Source organism: Electrophorus electricus, chromosome 10, assembly GCF_041902795.1.
Source record: "Electrophorus electricus isolate QZ-2024a chromosome 10, ASM4190279v1, whole genome shotgun sequence".
NCBI classification, from domain to species: domain Eukaryota; kingdom Metazoa; phylum Chordata; class Actinopteri; order Gymnotiformes; family Gymnotidae; genus Electrophorus; species Electrophorus electricus.
The window spans coordinates 33,266,930-33,287,367 of NC_137506.1; the positions used below are offsets into that span (position 1 = coordinate 33,266,930).

The 20,438-nt window shown below is 45.0% G+C and overlaps 6 non-coding genes across 6 annotated transcripts; all 6 read right to left on the reverse strand.

Moving 5' to 3' along the window:
- Positions 1–1,499: 1,499 nt before the first annotated feature.
- Positions 1,500–1,571, reverse strand: trnad-guc (transfer RNA aspartic acid (anticodon GUC)). Its single transcript has one exon. It is a non-coding gene; the product is annotated as a tRNA-Asp (tRNA).
- Positions 1,572–4,700: 3,129 nt separating this feature from the next.
- Positions 4,701–4,772, reverse strand: trnad-guc (transfer RNA aspartic acid (anticodon GUC)). The gene has a single exon. It is a non-coding gene; the product is annotated as a tRNA-Asp (tRNA).
- A 3,129-nt stretch (positions 4,773–7,901) lies between these two features.
- On the reverse strand, positions 7,902–7,973 carry trnad-guc (transfer RNA aspartic acid (anticodon GUC)). The gene has a single exon. It is a non-coding gene; the product is annotated as a tRNA-Asp (tRNA).
- A 3,129-nt stretch (positions 7,974–11,102) lies between these two features.
- Positions 11,103–11,174, reverse strand: trnad-guc (transfer RNA aspartic acid (anticodon GUC)). The gene has a single exon. It is a non-coding gene; the product is annotated as a tRNA-Asp (tRNA).
- Positions 11,175–14,304: 3,130 nt separating this feature from the next.
- Positions 14,305–14,376, reverse strand: trnad-guc (transfer RNA aspartic acid (anticodon GUC)). The gene has a single exon. It is a non-coding gene; the product is annotated as a tRNA-Asp (tRNA).
- A 3,090-nt stretch (positions 14,377–17,466) lies between these two features.
- trnad-guc (transfer RNA aspartic acid (anticodon GUC)) lies at positions 17,467–17,538 on the reverse strand. Its single transcript has one exon. It is a non-coding gene; the product is annotated as a tRNA-Asp (tRNA).
- Between the last annotated feature and the right edge of the window lie 2,900 nt (positions 17,539–20,438).

A 20,438-nucleotide genomic window follows, 5' to 3' on the forward strand; every position in this document is an offset into this window, starting at 1 on the left:
GCAATCCACGATCAGCTCCTTTGTCTCACTGACGTTTAGGAGGAGATTATTTTCCTGGCACCAGTTTTCCAGGTGTTTAATCTCCTCCAGGTAGGCCCTCTCATCGTTGTCCGAGATCAGGCCCGTGACAACGGTGTCGTCAGCAAACTTGACAATGATGGTGGAGCTGGAAGTGGCTGTGCAGTCGTAGGTGTACAGTGAGTAGAGCAGGGGGCTTAGGACACAACCCTGAGGAGCTCCAGTGCTGAGGGTGAGGGTGGATGAGGCACGGTTGCCCACCCGTACTGATTGTGGTCTGTCTGTTAGGAAGTTGGAGATCCAGTCGCACAGGGATGTATGCAGTCCTAGATCCTCCAACTTAGTAGTGAGCAGGGAGGGGATGATAGTGTTAAATGCTGAACTGTGTTACCCCGCTGCTGCGCTCCCTTCATTGGCTTCCAGTAGCTGCACACCTCAGATTTAAAATCTTGATGCTTGCCTACCAAGCCAAAAATGGGCCAGCCCCTTCATACATTGAGTTAATGGTCAAAGCCCGATTCGTAACCTCGCGTTCTTCGAACCTCAAGTATGGCTTGGCTTGAAATGCCATGCTTCAAGTCTCATGGAAGACAAGCGTTGAGACTATTTCCTGTCCTGGCTCACAGATGGTGGAATTAACTTCCGCTTGCTGTCCGGACAGCGGAGTCCCTTGCAGGCTTCAAACACAGACTGAAGACCCATCTATTCATGGAATATTTAAATGACAAATGACCCTGCTCCTTTATTGACAGAACTGAATTAGCACTTAATGTAGAGTATTATTTATTACACTGATGCTGTCTAACAAACTTTAGAACTTATTGTTTATTGCACTTATCATTGTTTAAGATAGACCTCATGCATTTTGTACTTCTAGGCAACAGCAGTGATCCCTGTATTTCTACAGTAATCTCGATCATTTCTATATTGGACTCCAACCTACTGTAATGACTAGGCTGTATTCTATGAGTAAATAACACAGCACCTTTGTAAGTCGCACTGGATAAGAGCGCCTGTTAAATGCCATAAATGTAAATGTAAATGTAACAAGTACATCTCAAGACTTGACACTCAAGTCCCGACACAAGTCAAAAGTGAACACGTACAATCCAAAGGCAAGATGCAGTTACCAAGTACTTCCCTTCAAGTCATAGTCAAGTCACCACATTTAATGTCTTACAATATTCGACACCAGTAAAGCATCTGATGTAGTTTATGAAATTGAAAAAATCTTTCCATCCTCTTAAGTCTCAGCCTTGGTTGTATGCAGGTTTTGTCACGCCTGCTTAGAGATAACATCACCAATGGGCACCAAATTCTCTCTAGGGTGCTTTATCAAAGGATTGATCTACAATGTGCGAGTGTCTTTATTCATCTATGTAGATGAATCTAGAGCAAACGTGGGCATAGGATTCAACTTTATCCTTCCTGAAAAGGGTGCCAAGTCAGAAGTTCCTCTGCAGTGCACTGAAGTAGGAACTCTCCCCGTCGGGGAATCGAACCCCGGTCTTCCGCGTGACAGGCGGAGATACTATCCACTATACTAACGAGGACAGCTACATGCCCGCCAAAAGAAACAGACTGAGATGTACACGTCCCACAGGTTTTGAAGTATTTTATGTCAGTGCGCCTAGAACAAAAAGGTTTTTAAACACATTCTGGTGATGTTGACCCAGTCTTCTTTCTCCTCTTTTAACAATGTCGGTGTGCTGGCTTATCATTTGTATTTCTTTTCCAATTCTTGTAAAAATGCAAAATATTCAAAGCATTTTGGCTATCCCTGTGTGCTAAACACGTGATTGCTCTACACTATGAGTTAGGTCATATGGAATATTTTTATCAGATTTGGCTTTGACTCTCTTTGCAATATGTTTGATTATTCTATTGCAAATTCCTGTACTGAGCTGCACTCTCTTGTCAACATTCAACTTAGGTCAAGCGATGTCCTGCACTAATTTATTATCAATGTGCAAGTTTCAAATTTGTTGACTTACATTTCTGCTCAAATGTACTAATAGCATTCCTTTGAAAGCTTTACATGACACCTTCATCAGCTAGGTGTGATTTTTTTGATTTTTTTTTTAAAGCAGTGTGCATGCAAAATTGCTGAGCCACCTTGAGCCGTCCCACATCTTCGCCTTGGAAACCTTGGATACCACGTTAGTGTTGTAGGTAGCGAATCAATCTAATACTCTGACAAGCTTTTGAGCACCTGTTCAACTAGAATTGACATTAGCTTGCTAAAATAGCGAGTGGACCATTTGTGAGATTCCCAAATCTTTGAATTTACATCTCAGGCCATTTACAACCCTGAATCAATGACAGATGGGGACTCTTAATTGAACTTGAGGAAGACCTAGGACTTAACCCCGAAGTGCCCAAGCTGTGCGACAGCTGCGATGGTCGGGAGGTTACGGCGTTGCACTTGAAATCCAGCGGGGGTCCCCATGCCGTTTCGACTCCTGCGTGTAGTGTGAGGGAATGTTTCTTTCCTGATGGCTTTGCTGGAAGAATGAGTGCACACTGTCCTCTAGTTCTCTTTTTGTATATGCTTGCCATGGCATTTACAGTTATATGTTACATGGTGGGAATTTGAACATATTTACAGTTATGTTACATGGTGGTGGTAGTCCCCACAGTTTATCAGTTTCCCTGATTCAGTGCCCGAACGGCCTGTGGGAAGAAGCTCCTCTTCCGTCTCTCTGTCTTGGTCTTCAGGGAGCGAAAGCACTTCCCTGACCTCAACAGAGAGAAGAGCCTATTGTTGGGATGGGTGGGGTCCTTCACAATCCTCCTGGCCTTGGTCTGGCACCGCTTGTAGTAGATGGTCTACAGGTCAGGAAGTTCCGTATGAGTGATGCGCTCTGCTGAACGCACTACCCTTTGGAGTGTTTGTCTGTCCTGCTTGTTGCTGTTCCCAAACCACACTGTGATGTTCCCCGTGAGGATGCTCTCGATAGTGCAGGTGTAGAAGTTCCGCAGTACCTTGGAGGGCAGTCTGAAGTCTCTTAGGCGTCTGAGGTGGTAAAGACGCTGACGAGCCTTCTTTGCCAGGGAGTTGGTATGGCGGAACCAGGACAGGTCCTGCGAGATGTGAACACCAAGGTACCTGAAACTATCTACTCTTTCCACCGTGGTTCCACTGATCCTCACGGGTTGGTAGTGCCGCTCCTGCTTCTTGCTGCAATCCACGATCAGCTCCTTTGTCTCACTGACGTTTAGGAGGAGATTATTTTCCTGGCACCAGTTTTCCAGGTGTTTAATCTCCTCCAGGTAGGCCCTCTCATCGTTGTCCGAGATCAGGCCCGTGACAACGGTGTCGTCAGCAAACTTGACAATGATGGTGGAGCTGGAAGTGGCTGTGCAGTCGTAGGTGTACAGTGAGTAGAGCAGGGGGCTTAGGACACAACCCTGAGGAGCTCCAGTGCTGAGGGTGAGGGTGGATGAGGCACGGTTGCCCACCCGTACTGATTGTGGTCTGTCTGTTAGGAAGTTGGAGATCCAGTCGCACAGGGATGTATGCAGTCCTAGATCCTCCAACTTAGTAGTGAGCAGGGAGGGGATGATAGTGTTAAATGCTGAACTGTGTTACCCCGCTGCTGCGCTCCCTTCATTGGCTTCCAGTAGCTGCACACCTCAGATTTAAAATCTTGATGCTTGCCTACCAAGCCAAAAATGGGCCAGCCCCTTCATACATTGAGTTAATGGTCAAAGCCCGATTCGTAACCTCGCGTTCTTCGAACCTCAAGTATGGCTTGGCTTGAAATGCCATGCTTCAAGTCTCATGGAAGACAAGCGTTGAGACTATTTCCTGTCCTGGCTCACAGATGGTGGAATTAACTTCCGCTTGCTGTCCGGACAGCGGAGTCCCTTGCAGGCTTCAAACACAGACTGAAGACCCATCTATTCATGGAATATTTAAATGACAAATGACCCTGCTCCTTTATTGACAGAACTGAATTAGCACTTAATGTAGAGTATTATTTATTACACTGATGCTGTCTAACAAACTTTAGAACTTATTGTTTATTGCACTTATCATTGTTTAAGATAGACCTCATGCATTTTGTACTTCTAGGCAACAGCAGTGATCCCTGTATTTCTACAGTAATCTCGATCATTTCTATATTGGACTCCAACCTACTGTAATGACTAGGCTGTATTCTATGAGTAAATAACACAGCACCTTTGTAAGTCGCACTGGATAAGAGCGCCTGTTAAATGCCATAAATGTAAATGTAAATGTAACAAGTACATCTCAAGACTTGACACTCAAGTCCCGACACAAGTCAAAAGTGAACACGTACAATCCAAAGGCAAGATGCAGTTACCAAGTACTTCCCTTCAAGTCATAGTCAAGTCACCACATTTAATGTCTTACAATATTCGACACCAGTAAAGCATCTGATGTAGTTTATGAAATTGAAAAAATCTTTCCATCCTCTTAAGTCTCAGCCTTGGTTGTATGCAGGTTTTGTCACGCCTGCTTAGAGATAACATCACCAATGGGCACCAAATTCTCTCTAGGGTGCTTTATCAAAGGATTGATCTACAATGTGCGAGTGTCTTTATTCATCTATGTAGATGAATCTAGAGCAAACGTGGGCATAGGATTCAACTTTATCCTTCCTGAAAAGGGTGCCAAGTCAGAAGTTCCTCTGCAGTGCACTGAAGTAGGAACTCTCCCCGTCGGGGAATCGAACCCCGGTCTTCCGCGTGACAGGCGGAGATACTATCCACTATACTAACGAGGACAGCTACATGCCCGCCAAAAGAAACAGACTGAGATGTACACGTCCCACAGGTTTTGAAGTATTTTATGTCAGTGCGCCTAGAACAAAAAGGTTTTTAAACACATTCTGGTGATGTTGACCCAGTCTTCTTTCTCCTCTTTTAACAATGTCGGTGTGCTGGCTTATCATTTGTATTTCTTTTCCAATTCTTGTAAAAATGCAAAATATTCAAAGCATTTTGGCTATCCCTGTGTGCTAAACACGTGATTGCTCTACACTATGAGTTAGGTCATATGGAATATTTTTATCAGATTTGGCTTTGACTCTCTTTGCAATATGTTTGATTATTCTATTGCAAATTCCTGTACTGAGCTGCACTCTCTTGTCAACATTCAACTTAGGTCAAGCGATGTCCTGCACTAATTTATTATCAATGTGCAAGTTTCAAATTTGTTGACTTACATTTCTGCTCAAATGTACTAATAGCATTCCTTTGAAAGCTTTACATGACACCTTCATCAGCTAGGTGTGATTTTTTTGATTTTTTTTTTAAAGCAGTGTGCATGCAAAATTGCTGAGCCACCTTGAGCCGTCCCACATCTTCGCCTTGGAAACCTTGGATACCACGTTAGTGTTGTAGGTAGCGAATCAATCTAATACTCTGACAAGCTTTTGAGCACCTGTTCAACTAGAATTGACATTAGCTTGCTAAAATAGCGAGTGGACCATTTGTGAGATTCCCAAATCTTTGAATTTACATCTCAGGCCATTTACAACCCTGAATCAATGACAGATGGGGACTCTTAATTGAACTTGAGGAAGACCTAGGACTTAACCCCGAAGTGCCCAAGCTGTGCGACAGCTGCGATGGTCGGGAGGTTACGGCGTTGCACTTGAAATCCAGCGGGGGTCCCCATGCCGTTTCGACTCCTGCGTGTAGTGTGAGGGAATGTTTCTTTCCTGATGGCTTTGCTGGAAGAATGAGTGCACACTGTCCTCTAGTTCTCTTTTTGTATATGCTTGCCATGGCATTTACAGTTATATGTTACATGGTGGGAATTTGAACATATTTACAGTTATGTTACATGGTGGTGGTAGTCCCCACAGTTTATCAGTTTCCCTGATTCAGTGCCCGAACGGCCTGTGGGAAGAAGCTCCTCTTCCGTCTCTCTGTCTTGGTCTTCAGGGAGCGAAAGCACTTCCCTGACCTCAACAGAGAGAAGAGCCTATTGTTGGGATGGGTGGGGTCCTTCACAATCCTCCTGGCCTTGGTCTGGCACCGCTTGTAGTAGATGGTCTGCAGGTCAGGAAGTTCCGTATGAGTGATGCGCTCTGCTGAACGCACTACCCTTTGGAGTGTTTGTCTGTCCTGCTTGTTGCTGTTCCCAAACCACACTGTGATGTTCCCCGTGAGGATGCTCTCGATAGTGCAGGTGTAGAAGTTCCGCAGTACCTTGGAGGGCAGTCTGAAGTCTCTTAGGCGTCTGAGGTGGTAAAGACGCTGACGAGCCTTCTTTGCCAGGGAGTTGGTATGGCGGGACCAGGACAGGTCCTGCGAGATGTGAACACCAAGGTACCTGAAACTATCTACTCTTTCCACCGTGGTTCCACTGATCCTCACGGGTTGGTAGTGCCGCACCTGCTTCTTGCTGCAATCCACGATCAGCTCCTTTGTCTCACTGACGTTTAGGAGGAGATTATTTTCCTGGCACCAGTTTTCCAGGTGTTTAATCTCCTCCAGGTAGGCCCTCTCATCGTTGTCCGAGATCAGGCCCGTGACAACGGTGTCGTCAGCAAACTTGACAATGATGGTGGAGCTGGAAGTGGCTGTGCAGTCGTAGGTGTACAGTGAGTAGAGCAGGGGGCTTAGGACACAACCCTGAGGAGCTCCAGTGCTGAGGGTGAGGGTGGATGAGGCACGGTTGCCCACCCGTACTGATTGTGGTCTGTCTGTTAGGAAGTTGGAGATCCAGTCGCACAGGGATGTATGCAGTCCTAGATCCTCCAACTTATTAGTGAGCAGGGAGGGGATGATAGTGTTAAATGCTGAACTGTGTTACCCCGCTGCTGCGCTCCCTTCATTGGCTTCCAGTAGCTGCACACCTCAGATTTAGAATCTTGATGCTTGCCTACCAAGCCAAAAATGGGCCAGCCCCTTCATACATTGAGTTAATGGTCAAAGCCCGATTCGTAACCTCGCGTTCTTCGAACCTCAAGTATGGCTTGGCTTGAAATGCCATGCTTCAAGTCTCATGGAAGACAAGCGTTGAGACTATTTCCTGTCCTGGCTCACAGATGGTGGAATTAACTTCCGCTTGCTGTCCGGACAGCGGAGTCCCTTGCAGGCTTCAAACACAGACTGAAGACCCATCTATTCATGGAATATTTAAATGACAAATGACCCTGCTCCTTTATTGACAGAACTGAATTAGCACTTAATGTAGAGTATTATTTATTACACTGATGCTGTCTAACAAACTTTAGAACTTATTGTTTATTGCACTTATCATTGTTTAAGATAGACCTCATGCATTTTGTACTTCTAGGCAACAGCAGTGATCCCTGTATTTCTACAGTAATCTCGATCATTTCTATATTGGACTCCAACCTACTGTAATGACTAGGCTGTATTCTATGAGTAAATAACACAGCACCTTTGTAAGTCGCACTGGATAAGAGCGCCTGTTAAATGCCATAAATGTAAATGTAAATGTAACAAGTACATCTCAAGACTTGACACTCAAGTCCCGACACAAGTCAAAAGTGAACACGTACAATCCAAAGGCAAGATGCAGTTACCAAGTACTTCCCTTCAAGTCATAGTCAAGTCACCACATTTAATGTCTTACAATATTCGACACCAGTAAAGCATCTGATGTAGTTTATGAAATTGAAAAAATCTTTCCATCCTCTTAAGTCTCAGCCTTGGTTGTATGCAGGTTTTGTCACGCCTGCTTAGAGATAACATCACCAATGGGCACCAAATTCTCTCTAGGGTGCTTTATCAAAGGATTGATCTACAATGTGCGAGTGTCTTTATTCATCTATGTAGATGAATCTAGAGCAAACGTGGGCATAGGATTCAACTTTATCCTTCCTGAAAAGGGTGCCAAGTCAGAAGTTCCTCTGCAGTGCACTGAAGTAGGAACTCTCCCCGTCGGGGAATCGAACCCCGGTCTTCCGCGTGACAGGCGGAGATACTATCCACTATACTAACGAGGACAGCTACATGCCCGCCAAAAGAAACAGACTGAGATGTACACGTCCCACAGGTTTTGAAGTATTTTATGTCAGTGCGCCTAGAACAAAAAGGTTTTTAAACACATTCTGGTGATGTTGACCCAGTCTTCTTTCTCCTCTTTTAACAATGTCGGTGTGCTGGCTTATCATTTGTATTTCTTTTCCAATTCTTGTAAAAATGCAAAATATTCAAAGCATTTTGGCTATCCCTGTGTGCTAAACACGTGATTGCTCTACACTATGAGTTAGGTCATATGGAATATTTTTATCAGATTTGGCTTTGACTCTCTTTGCAATATGTTTGATTATTCTATTGCAAATTCCTGTACTGAGCTGCACTCTCTTGTCAACATTCAACTTAGGTCAAGCGATGTCCTGCACTAATTTATTATCAATGTGCAAGTTTCAAATTTGTTGACTTACATTTCTGCTCAAATGTACTAATAGCATTCCTTTGAAAGCTTTACATGACACCTTCATCAGCTAGGTGTGATTTTTTTGATTTTTTTTTTAAAGCAGTGTGCATGCAAAATTGCTGAGCCACCTTGAGCCGTCCCACATCTTCGCCTTGGAAACCTTGGATACCACGTTAGTGTTGTAGGTAGCGAATCAATCTAATACTCTGACAAGCTTTTGAGCACCTGTTCAACTAGAATTGACATTAGCTTGCTAAAATAGCGAGTGGACCATTTGTGAGATTCCCAAATCTTTGAATTTACATCTCAGGCCATTTACAACCCTGAATCAATGACAGATGGGGACTCTTAATTGAACTTGAGGAAGACCTAGGACTTAACCCCGAAGTGCCCAAGCTGTGCGACAGCTGCGATGGTCGGGAGGTTACGGCGTTGCACTTGAAATCCAGCGGGGGTCCCCATGCCGTTTCGACTCCTGCGTGTAGTGTGAGGGAATGTTTCTTTCCTGATGGCTTTGCTGGAAGAATGAGTGCACACTGTCCTCTAGTTCTCTTTTTGTATATGCTTGCCATGGCATTTACAGTTATATGTTACATGGTGGGAATTTGAACATATTTACAGTTATGTTACATGGTGGTGGTAGTCCCCACAGTTTATCAGTTTCCCTGATTCAGTGCCCGAACGGCCTGTGGGAAGAAGCTCCTCTTCCGTCTCTCTGTCTTGGTCTTCAGGGAGCGAAAGCACTTCCCTGACCTCAACAGAGAGAAGAGCCTATTGTTGGGATGGGTGGGGTCCTTCACAATCCTCCTGGCCTTGGTCTGGCACCGCTTGTAGTAGATGGTCTGCAGGTCAGGAAGTTCCGTATGAGTGATGCGCTCTGCTGAACGCACTACCCTTTGGAGTGTTTGTCTGTCCTGCTTGTTGCTGTTCCCAAACCACACTGTGATGTTCCCCGTGAGGATGCTCTCGATAGTGCAGGTGTAGAAGTTCCGCAGTACCTTGGAGGGCAGTCTGAAGTCTCTTAGGCGTCTGAGGTGGTAAAGACGCTGACGAGCCTTCTTTGCCAGGGAGTTGGTATGGCGGGACCAGGACAGGTCCTGCGAGATGTGAACACCAAGGTACCTGAAACTATCTACTCTTTCCACCGTGGTTCCACTGATCCTCACGGGTTGGTAGTGCCGCACCTGCTTCTTGCTGCAATCCACGATCAGCTCCTTTGTCTCACTGACGTTTAGGAGGAGATTATTTTCCTGGCACCAGTTTTCCAGGTGTTTAATCTCCTCCAGGTAGGCCCTCTCATCGTTGTCCGAGATCAGGCCCGTGACAACGGTGTCGTCAGCAAACTTGACAATGATGGTGGAGCTGGAAGTGGCTGTGCAGTCGTAGGTGTACAGTGAGTAGAGCAGGGGGCTTAGGACACAACCCTGAGGAGCTCCAGTGCTGAGGGTGAGGGTGGATGAGGCACGGTTGCCCACCCGTACTGATTGTGGTCTGTCTGTTAGGAAGTTGGAGATCCAGTCGCACAGGGATGTATGCAGTCCTAGATCCTCCAACTTATTAGTGAGCAGGGAGGGGATGATAGTGTTAAATGCTGAACTGTGTTACCCCGCTGCTGCGCTCCCTTCATTGGCTTCCAGTAGCTGCACACCTCAGATTTAGAATCTTGATGCTTGCCTACCAAGCCAAAAATGGGCCAGCCCCTTCATACATTGAGTTAATGGTCAAAGCCCGATTCGTAACCTCGCGTTCTTCGAACCTCAAGTATGGCTTGGCTTGAAATGCCATGCTTCAAGTCTCATGGAAGACAAGCGTTGAGACTATTTCCTGTCCTGGCTCACAGATGGTGGAATTAACTTCCGCTTGCTGTCCGGACAGCGGAGTCCCTTGCAGGCTTCAAACACAGACTGAAGACCCATCTATTCATGGAATATTTAAATGACAAATGACCCTGCTCCTTTATTGACAGAACTGAATTAGCACTTAATGTAGAGTATTATTTATTACACTGATGCTGTCTAACAAACTTTAGAACTTATTGTTTATTGCACTTATCATTGTTTAAGATAGACCTCATGCATTTTGTACTTCTAGGCAACAGCAGTGATCCCTGTATTTCTACAGTAATCTCGATCATTTCTATATTGGACTCCAACCTACTGTAATGACTAGGCTGTATTCTATGAGTAAATAACACAGCACCTTTGTAAGTCGCACTGGATAAGAGCGCCTGTTAAATGCCATAAATGTAAATGTAAATGTAACAAGTACATCTCAAGACTTGACACTCAAGTCCCGACACAAGTCAAAAGTGAACACGTACAATCCAAAGGCAAGATGCAGTTACCAAGTACTTCCCTTCAAGTCATAGTCAAGTCACCACATTTAATGTCTTACAATATTCGACACCAGTAAAGCATCTGATGTAGTTTATGAAATTGAAAAAATCTTTCCATCCTCTTAAGTCTCAGCCTTGGTTGTATGCAGGTTTTGTCACGCCTGCTTAGAGATAACATCACCAATGGGCACCAAATTCTCTCTAGGGTGCTTTATCAAAGGATTGATCTACAATGTGCGAGTGTCTTTATTCATCTATGTAGATGAATCTAGAGCAAACGTGGGCATAGGATTCAACTTTATCCTTCCTGAAAAGGGTGCCAAGTCAGAAGTTCCTCTGCAGTGCACTGAAGTAGGAACTCTCCCCGTCGGGGAATCGAACCCCGGTCTTCCGCGTGACAGGCAGAGATACTATCCACTATACTAACGAGGACAGCTACATGCACGCCAAAAGAAACAGACTGAGATGTACACGTCCCACAGGTTTTGAAGTATTTTATGTCAGTGCGCCTAGAACAAAAAGGTTTTTAAACACATTCTGGTGATGTTGACCCAGTCTTCTTTCTCCTCTTTTAACAATGTCGGTGTGCTGGCTTATCATTTGTATTTCTTTTCCAATTCTTGTAAAAATGCAAAATATTCAAAGCATTTTGGCTATCCCTGTGTGCTAAACACGTGATTGCTCTACACTATGAGTTAGGTCATATGGAATATTTTTATCAGATTTGGCTTTGACTCTCTTTGCAATATGTTTGATTATTCTATTGCAAATTCCTGTACTGAGCTGCACTCTCTTGTCAACATTCAACTTAGGTCAAGCGATGTCCTGCACTAATTTATTATCAATGTGCAAGTTTCAAATTTGTTGACTTACATTTCTGCTCAAATGTACTAATAGCATTCCTTTGAAAGCTTTACATGACACCTTCATCAGCTAGGTGTGATTTTTTTTGATTTTTTTTTTAAAGCAGTGTGCATGCAAAATTGCTGAGCCACCTTGAGCCGTCCCACATCTTCGCCTTGGAAACCTTGGATACCACGTTAGTGTTGTAGGTAGCGAATCAATCTAATACTCTGACAAGCTTTTGAGCACCTGTTCAACTAGAATTGACATTAGCTTGCTAAAATAGCGAGTGGACCATTTGTGAGATTCCCAAATCTTTGAATTTGCATCTCAGGCCATTTACAACCCTGAATCAATGACAGATGGGGACTCTTAATTGAACTTGAGGAAGACCTAGGACTTAACCCCGAAGTGCCCAAGCTGTGCGACAGCTGCGATGGTCGGGAGGTTACGGCGTTGCACTTGAAATCCAGCGGGGGTCCCCATGCCGTTTCGACTCCTGCGTGTAGTGTGAGGGAATGTTTCTTTCCTGATGGCTTTGCTGGAAGAATGAGTGCACACTGTCCTCTAGTTCTCTTTTTGTATATGCTTGCCATGGCATTTACAGTTATATGTTACATGGTGGGAATTTGAACATATTTACAGTTATGTTACATGGTGGTGGTAGTCCCCACAGTTTATCAGTTTCCCTGATTCAGTGCCCGAACGGCCTGTGGGAAGAAGCTCCTCTTCCCTCTCTCTGTCTTGGTCTTCAGGGAGCGAAAGCACTTCCCTGACCTCAACAGAGAGAAGAGCCTATTGTTGGGATGGGTGGGGTCCTTCACAATCCTCCTGGCCTTGGTCTGGCACCGCTTGTAGTAGATGGTCTGCAGGTCAGGAAGTTCCGTATGAGTGATGCGCTCTGCTGAACGCACTACCCTTTGGAGTGTTTGTCTGTCCTGCTTGTTGCTGTTCCCAAACCACACTGTGATGTTCCCCGTGAGGATGCTCTCGATAGTGCAGGTGTAGAAGTTCCGCAGTACCTTGGAGGGCAGTCTGAAGTCTCTTAGGCGTCTGAGGTGGTAAAGACGCTGACGAGCCTTCTTTGCCAGGGAGTTGGTATGGCGGGACCAGGACAGGTCCTGCGAGATGTGAACACCAAGGTACCTGAAACTATCTACTCTTTCCACCGTGGTTCCACTGATCCTCACGGGTTGGTAGTGCCGCTCCTGCTTCTTGCTGCAATCCACGATCAGCTCCTTTGTCTCACTGACGTTTAGGAGGAGATTATTTTCCTGGCACCAGTTTTCCAGGTGTTTAATCTCCTCCAGGTAGGCCCTCTCATCGTTGTCCGAGATCAGGCCCGTGACAACGGTGTCGTCAGCAAACTTGACAATGATGGTGGAGCTGGAAGTGGCTGTGCAGTCGTAGGTGTACAGTGAGTAGAGCAGGGGGCTTAGGACACAACCCTGAGGAGCTCCAGTGCTGAGGGTGAGGGTGGATGAGGCACGGTTGCCCACCCGTACTGATTGTGGTCTGTCTGTTAGGAAGTTGGAGATCCAGTCGCACAGGGATGTATGCAGTCCTAGATCCTCCAACTTAGTAGTGAGCAGGGAGGGGATGATAGTGTTAAATGCTGAACTGTGTTACCCCGCTGCTGCGCTCCCTTCATTGGCTTCCAGTAGCTGCACACCTCAGATTTAAAATCTTGATGCTTGCCTACCAAGCCAAAAATGGGCCAGCCCCTTCATACATTGAGTTAATGGTCAAAGCCCGATTCGTAACCTCGCGTTCTTCGAACCTCAAGTATGGCTTGGCTTGAAATGCCATGCTTCAAGTCTCATGGACGACAAGCGTTGAGACTATTTCCTGTCCTGGCTCACAGATGGTGGAATTAACTTCCGCTTGCTGTCCGGACAGCGGAGTCCCTTGCAGGCTTCAAACACAGACTGAAGACCCATCTATTCATGGAATATTTAAATGACAAATGACCCTGCTCCTTTATTGACAGAACTAAATTAGCACTTAATGTAGAGTATTATTTATTACACTGATGCTGTCTAACAAACTTTAGAACTTATTGTTTATTGCACTTATCATTGTTTAAGATAGACCTCATGCATTTTGTACTTCTAGGCAACAGCAGTGATCCCTGTATTTCTACAGTAATCTCGATCATTTCTATATTGGACTCCAACCTACTGTAATGACTAGGCTGTATTCTATGAGTAAATAACACAGCACCTTTGTAAGTCGCACTGGATAAGAGCGCCTGTTAAATGCCATAAATGTAAATGTAAATGTAACAAGTACATCTCAAGACTTGACACTCAAGTCCCGACACAAGTCAAAAGTGAACACGTACAATCCAAAGGCAAGATGCAGTTACCAAGTACTTCCCTTCAAGTCATAGTCAAGTCACCACATTTAATGTCTTACAATATTCGACACCAGTAAAGCATCTGATGTAGTTTATGAAATTGAAAAAATCTTTCCATCCTCTTAAGTCTCAGCCTTGGTTGTATGCAGGTTTTGTCACGCCTGCTTAGAGATAACATCACCAATGGGCACCAAATTCTCTCTAGGGTGCTTTATCAAAGGATTGATCTACAATGTGCGAGTGTCTTTATTCATCTATGTAGATGAATCTAGAGCAAACGTGGGCATAGGATTCAACTTTATCCTTCCTGAAAAGGGTGCCAAGTCAGAAGTTCCTCTGCAGTGCACTGAAGTAGGAACTCTCCCCGTCGGGGAATCGAACCCCGGTCTTCCACGTGACAGGCGGAGATACTATCCACTATACTAACGAGGACAGCTACATGCACGCCAAAAGAAACAGACTGAGATGTACACGTCACACAGGTTTTGAAGTATTTTATGTCAGTGCTGACCCAGTCTTCTTTCTCCTCTTTTAACAATGTCGGTGTGCTGGCTTATCATTTGTATTTCTTTTCCAATTCTTGTAAAAATGCAAAATATTCAAAGCATTTTGGCTATCCCTGTGTGCTAAACACGTGATTGCTCTACACTATGAGTTAGGTCATATGGAATATTTTTATCAGATTTGGCTTTGACTCTCTTTGCAATATGTTTGATTATTCTATTGCAAATTCCTGTACTGAGCTGCACTCTCTTGTCAACATTCAACTTAGGTCAAGCGATGTCCTGCACTAATTTATTATCAATGTGCAAGTTTCAAATTTGTTGACTTACATTTCTGCTCAAATGTACTAATAGCATTCCTTTGAAAGCTTTACATGACACCTTCATCAGCTAGGTGTGATTTTTTTTGATTTTTTTTTTAAAGCAGTGTGCATGCAAAATTGCTGAGCCACCTTGAGCCGTCCCACATCTTCGCCTTGGAAACCTTGGATACCACGTTAGTGTTGTAGGTAGCGAATCAATCTAATACTCTGACAAGCTTTTGAGCACCTGTTCAACTAGAATTGACATTAGCTTGCTAAAATAGCGAGTGGACCATTTGTGAGATTCCCAAATCTTTGAATTTGCATCTCAGGCCATTTACAACCCTGAATCAATGACAGATGGGGACTCTTAATTGAACTTGAGGAAGACCTAGGACTTAACCCCGAAGTGCCCAAGCTGTGCGACAGCTGCGATGGTCGGGAGGTTACGGCGTTGCACTTGAAATCCAGCGGGGGTCCCCATGCCGTTTCGACTCCTGCGTGTAGTGTGAGGGAATGTTTCTTTCCTGATGGCTTTGCTGGAAGAATGAGTGCACACTGTCCTCTAGTTCTCTTTTTGTATATGCTTGCCATGGCATTTACAGTTATATGTTACATGGTGGGAATTTGAACATATTTACAGTTATGTTACATGGTGGTGGTAGTCCCCACAGTTTATCAGTTTCCCTGATTCAGTGCCCGAACGGCCTGTGGGAAGAAGCTCCTCTTCCCTCTCTCTGTCTTGGTCTTCAGGGAGCGAAAGCACTTCCCTGACCTCAACAGAGAGAAGAGCCTATTGTTGGGATGGGTGGGGTCCTTCACAATCCTCCTGGCCTTGGTCTGGCACCGCTTGTAGTAGATGGTCTGCAGGTCAGGAAGTTCCGTATGAGTGATGCGCTCTGCTGAACGCACTACCCTTTGGAGTGTTTGTCTGTCCTGCTTGTTGCTGTTCCCAAACCACACTGTGATGTTCCCCGTGAGGATGCTCTCGATAGTGCAGGTGTAGAAGTTCCGCAGTACCTTGGAGGGCAGTCTGAAGTCTCTTAGGCGTCTGAGGTGGTAAAGACGCTGACGAGCCTTCTTTGCCAGGGAGTTGGTATGGCGGGACCAGGACAGGTCCTGCGAGATGTGAACACCAAGGTACCTGAAACTATCTACTCTTTCCACCGTGGTTCCACTGATCCTCACGGGTTGGTAGTGCCGCTCCTGCTTCTTGCTGCAATCCACGATCAGCTCCTTTGTCTCACTGACGTTTAGGAGGAGATTATTTTCCTGGCACCAGTTTTCCAGGTGTTTAATCTCCTCCAGGTAGGCCCTCTCATCGTTGTCCGAGATCAGGCCCGTGACAACGGTGTCGTCAGCAAACTTGACAATGATGGTGGAGCTGGAAGTGGCTGTGCAGTCGTAGGTGTACAGTGAGTAGAGCAGGGGGCTTAGGACACAACCCTGAGGAGCTCCAGTGCTGAGGGTGAGGGTGGATGAGGCACGGTTGCCCACCCGTACTGATTGTGGTCTGTCTGTTAGGAAGTTGGAGATCCAGTCGCACAGGGATGTATGCAGTCCTAGATCCTCCAACTTAGTAGTGAGCAGGGAGGGGATGATAGTGTTAAATGCTGAACTGTGTTACCCCGCTGCTGCGCTCCCTTCATTGGCTTCCAGTAGCTGCACACCTCAGATTTAAAATCTTGATGCTTGCCTACCAAGCCAAAAATGGGCCAGCCCCTTCATACATTGAGTTAATGGTCAAAGCCCGATTCGTAACCTCGCGTTCTTCGAACCTCAAGTATGGCTTGGCTTGAAATGCCATGCTTCAAGTCTCATGGAAGACAAGCGTTGAGACTATTTCCTGTCCTGGCTCACAGATGGTGGAATTAACTTCCGCTTGCTGTCCGGACAGCGGAGTCCCTTGCAGGCTTCAAACACAGACTGAAGACCCATCTATTCATGGAATATTTAAATGACAAATGACCCTGCTCCTTTATTGACAGAACTAAATTAGCACTTAATGTAGAGTATTATTTATTACACTGATGCTGTCTAACAAACTTTAGAACTTATTGTTTATTGCACTTATCATTGTTTAAGATAGACCTCATGCATTTTGTACTTCTAGGCAACAGCAGTGATCCCTGTATTTCTACAGTAATCTCGATCATTTCTATATTGGACTCCAACCTACTGTAATGACTAGGCTGTATTCTATGAGTAAATAACACAGCACCTTTGTAAGTCGCACTGGATAAGAGCGCCTGTTAAATGCCATAAATGTAAATGTAAATGTAACAAGTACATCTCAAGACTTGACACTCAAGTCCCGACACAAGTCAAAAGTGAACACGTACAATCCAAAGGCAAGATGCAGTTACCAAGTACTTCCCTTCAAGTCATAGTCAAGTCACCACATTTAATGTCTTACAATATTCGACACCAGTAAAGCATCTGATGTAGTTTATGAAATTGAAAAAATCTTTCCATCCTCTTAAGTCTCAGCCTTGGTTGTATGCAGGTTTTGTCACGCCTGCTTAGAGATAACATCACCAATGGGCACCAAATTCTCTCTAGGGTGCTTTATCAAAGGATTGATCTACAATGTGCGAGTGTCTTTATTCATCTATGTAGATGAATCTAGAGCAAACGTGGGCATAGGATTCAACTTTATCCTTCCTGAAAAGGGTGCCAAGTCAGAAGTTCCTCTGCAGTGCACTGAAGTAGGAACTCTCCCCGTCGGGGAATCGAACCCCGGTCTTCCGCGTGACAGGCGGAGATACTATCCACTATACTAACGAGGACAGCTACACGCCCGCCAAAAGAAACAGACTGAGATGTACACGTCCCACAGGTTTTGAAGTATTTTATGTCAGTGCGCCTAGAACAAAAAGGTTTTTAAACACATTCTGGTGATGTTGACCCAGTCTTCTTTCTCCTCTTTTAACAATGTCGGTGTGCTGGCTTATCATTTGTATTTCTTTTCCAATTCTTGTAAAAATGCAAAATATTCAAAGCATTTTGGCTATCCCTGTGTGCTAAACACGTGATTGCTCTACACTATGAGTTAGGTCATATGGAATATTTTTATCAGATTTGGCTTTGACTCTCTTTGCAATATGTTTGATTATTCTATTGCAAATTCCTGTACTGAGCTGCACTCTCTTGTCAACATTCAACTTAGGTCAAGCGATGTCCTGCACTAATTTATTATCAATGTGCAAGTTTCAAATTTGTTGACTTACATTTCTGCTCAAATGTACTAATAGCATTCCTTTGAAAGCTTTACATGACACCTTCATCAGCTAGGTGTGATTTTTTTTGATTTTTTTTTTAAAGCAGTGTGCATGCAAAATTGCTGAGCCACCTTGAGCCGTCCCACATCTTCGCCTTGGAAACCTTGGATACCACGTTAGTGTTGTAGGTAGCGAATCAATCTAATACTCTGACAAGCTTTTGAGCACCTGTTCAACTAGAATTGACATTAGCTTGCTAAAATAGCGAGTGGACCATTTGTGAGATTCCCAAATCTTTGAATTTACATCTCAGGCCATTTACAACCCTGAATCAATGACAGATGGGGACTCTTAATTGAACTTGAGGAAGACCTAGGACTTAACCCCGAAGGGCCCAAGCTGTGCGACAGCTGCGATGGTCGGGAGGTTACGGCGTTGCACTTGAAATCCAGCGGGGGTCCCCATGCCGTTTCGACTCCTGCGTGTAGTGTGAGGGAATGTTTCTTTCCTGATGGCTTTGCTGGAAGAATGAGTGCACACTGTCCTCTAGTTCTCTTTTTGTATATGCTTGCCATGGCATTTACAGTTATATGTTACATGGTGGGAATTTGAACATATTTACAGTTATGTTACATGGTGGTGGTAGTCCCCACAGTTTATCAGTTTCCCTGATTCAGTGCCCGAACGGCCTGTGGGAAGAAGCTCCTCTTCCCTCTCTCTGTCTTGGTCTTCAGGGAGCGAAAGCACTTCCCTGACCTCAACAGAGAGAAGAGCCTATTGTTGGGATGGGTGGGGTCCTTCACAATCCTCCTGGCCTTGGTCTGGCACCGCTTGTAGTAGATGGTCTGCAGGTCAGGAAGTTCCGTATGAGTGATGCGCTCTGCTGAACGCACTACCCTTTGGAGTGTTTGTCTGTCCTGCTTGTTGCTGTTCCCAAACCACACTGTGATGTTCCCCGTGAGGATGCTCTCGATAGTGCAGGTGTAGAAGTTCCGCAGTACCTTGGAGGGCAGTCTGAAGTCTCTTAGGCGTCTGAGGTGGTAAAGACGCTGACGAGCCTTCTTTGCCAGGGAGTTGGTATGGCGGGACCAGGACAGGTCCTGCGAGATGTGAACACCAAGGTACCTGAAACTATCTACTCTTTCCACCGTGGTTCCACTGATCCTCACGGGTTGGTAGTGCCGCTCCTGCTTCTTGCTGCAATCCACGATCAGCTCCTTTGTCTCACTGACGTTTAGGAGGAGATTATTTTCCTGGCACCAGTTTTCCAGGTGTTTAATCTCCTCCAGGTAGGCCCTCTCATCGTTGTCCGAGATCAGGCCCGTGACAACGGTGTCGTCAGCAAACTTGACAATGATGGTGGAGCTGGAAGTGGCTGTGCAGTCGTAGGTGTACAGTGAGTAGAGCAGGGGGCTTAGGACACAACCCTGAGGAGCTCCAGTGCTGAGGGTGAGGGTGGATGAGGCACGGTTGCCCACCCGTACTGATTGTGGTCTGTCTGTTAGGAAGTTGGAGATCCAGTCGCACAGGGATGTATGCAGTCCTAGATCCTCCAACTTAGTAGTGAGCAGGGAGGGGATGATAGTGTTAAATGCTGAACTGTGTTACCCCGCTGCTGCGCTCCCTTCATTGGCTTCCAGTAGCTGCACACCTCAGATTTAAAATCTTGATGCTTGCCTACCAAGCCAAAAATGGGCCAGCCCCTTCATACATTGAGTTAATGGTCAAAGCCCGATTCGTAACCTCGCGTTCTTCGAACCTCAAGTATGGCTTGGCTTGAAATGCCATGCTTCAAGTCTCATGGAAGACAAGCGTTGAGACTATTTCCTGTCCTGGCTCACAGATGGTGGAATTAACTTCCGCTTGCTGTCCGGACAGCGGAGTCCCTTGCAGGCTTCAAACACAGACTGAAGACCCATCTATTCATGGAATATTTAAATGACAAATGACCCTGCTCCTTTATTGACAGAACTAAATTAGCACTTAATGTAGAGTATTATTTATTACACTGATGCTGTCTAACAAACTTTAGAACTTATTGTTTATTGCACTTATCATTGTTTAAGATAGACCTCATGCATTTTGTACTTCTAGGCAACAGCAGTGATCCCTGTATTTCTACAGTAATCTCGATCATTTCTATATTGGACTCCAACCTACTGTAATGACTAGGCTGTATTCTATGAGTAAATAACACAGCACCTTTGTAAGTCGCACTGGATAAGAGCGCCTGTTAAATGCCATAAATGTAAATGTAAATGTAACAAGTACATCTCAAGACTTGACACTCAAGTCCCGACACAAGTCAAAAGTGAACACGTACAATCCAAAGGCAAGATGCAGTTACCAAGTACTTCCCTTCAAGTCATAGTCAAGTCACCACATTTAATGTCTTACAATATTCGACACCAGTAAAGCATCTGATGTAGTTTATGAAATTGAAAAAATCTTTCCATCCTCTTAAGTCT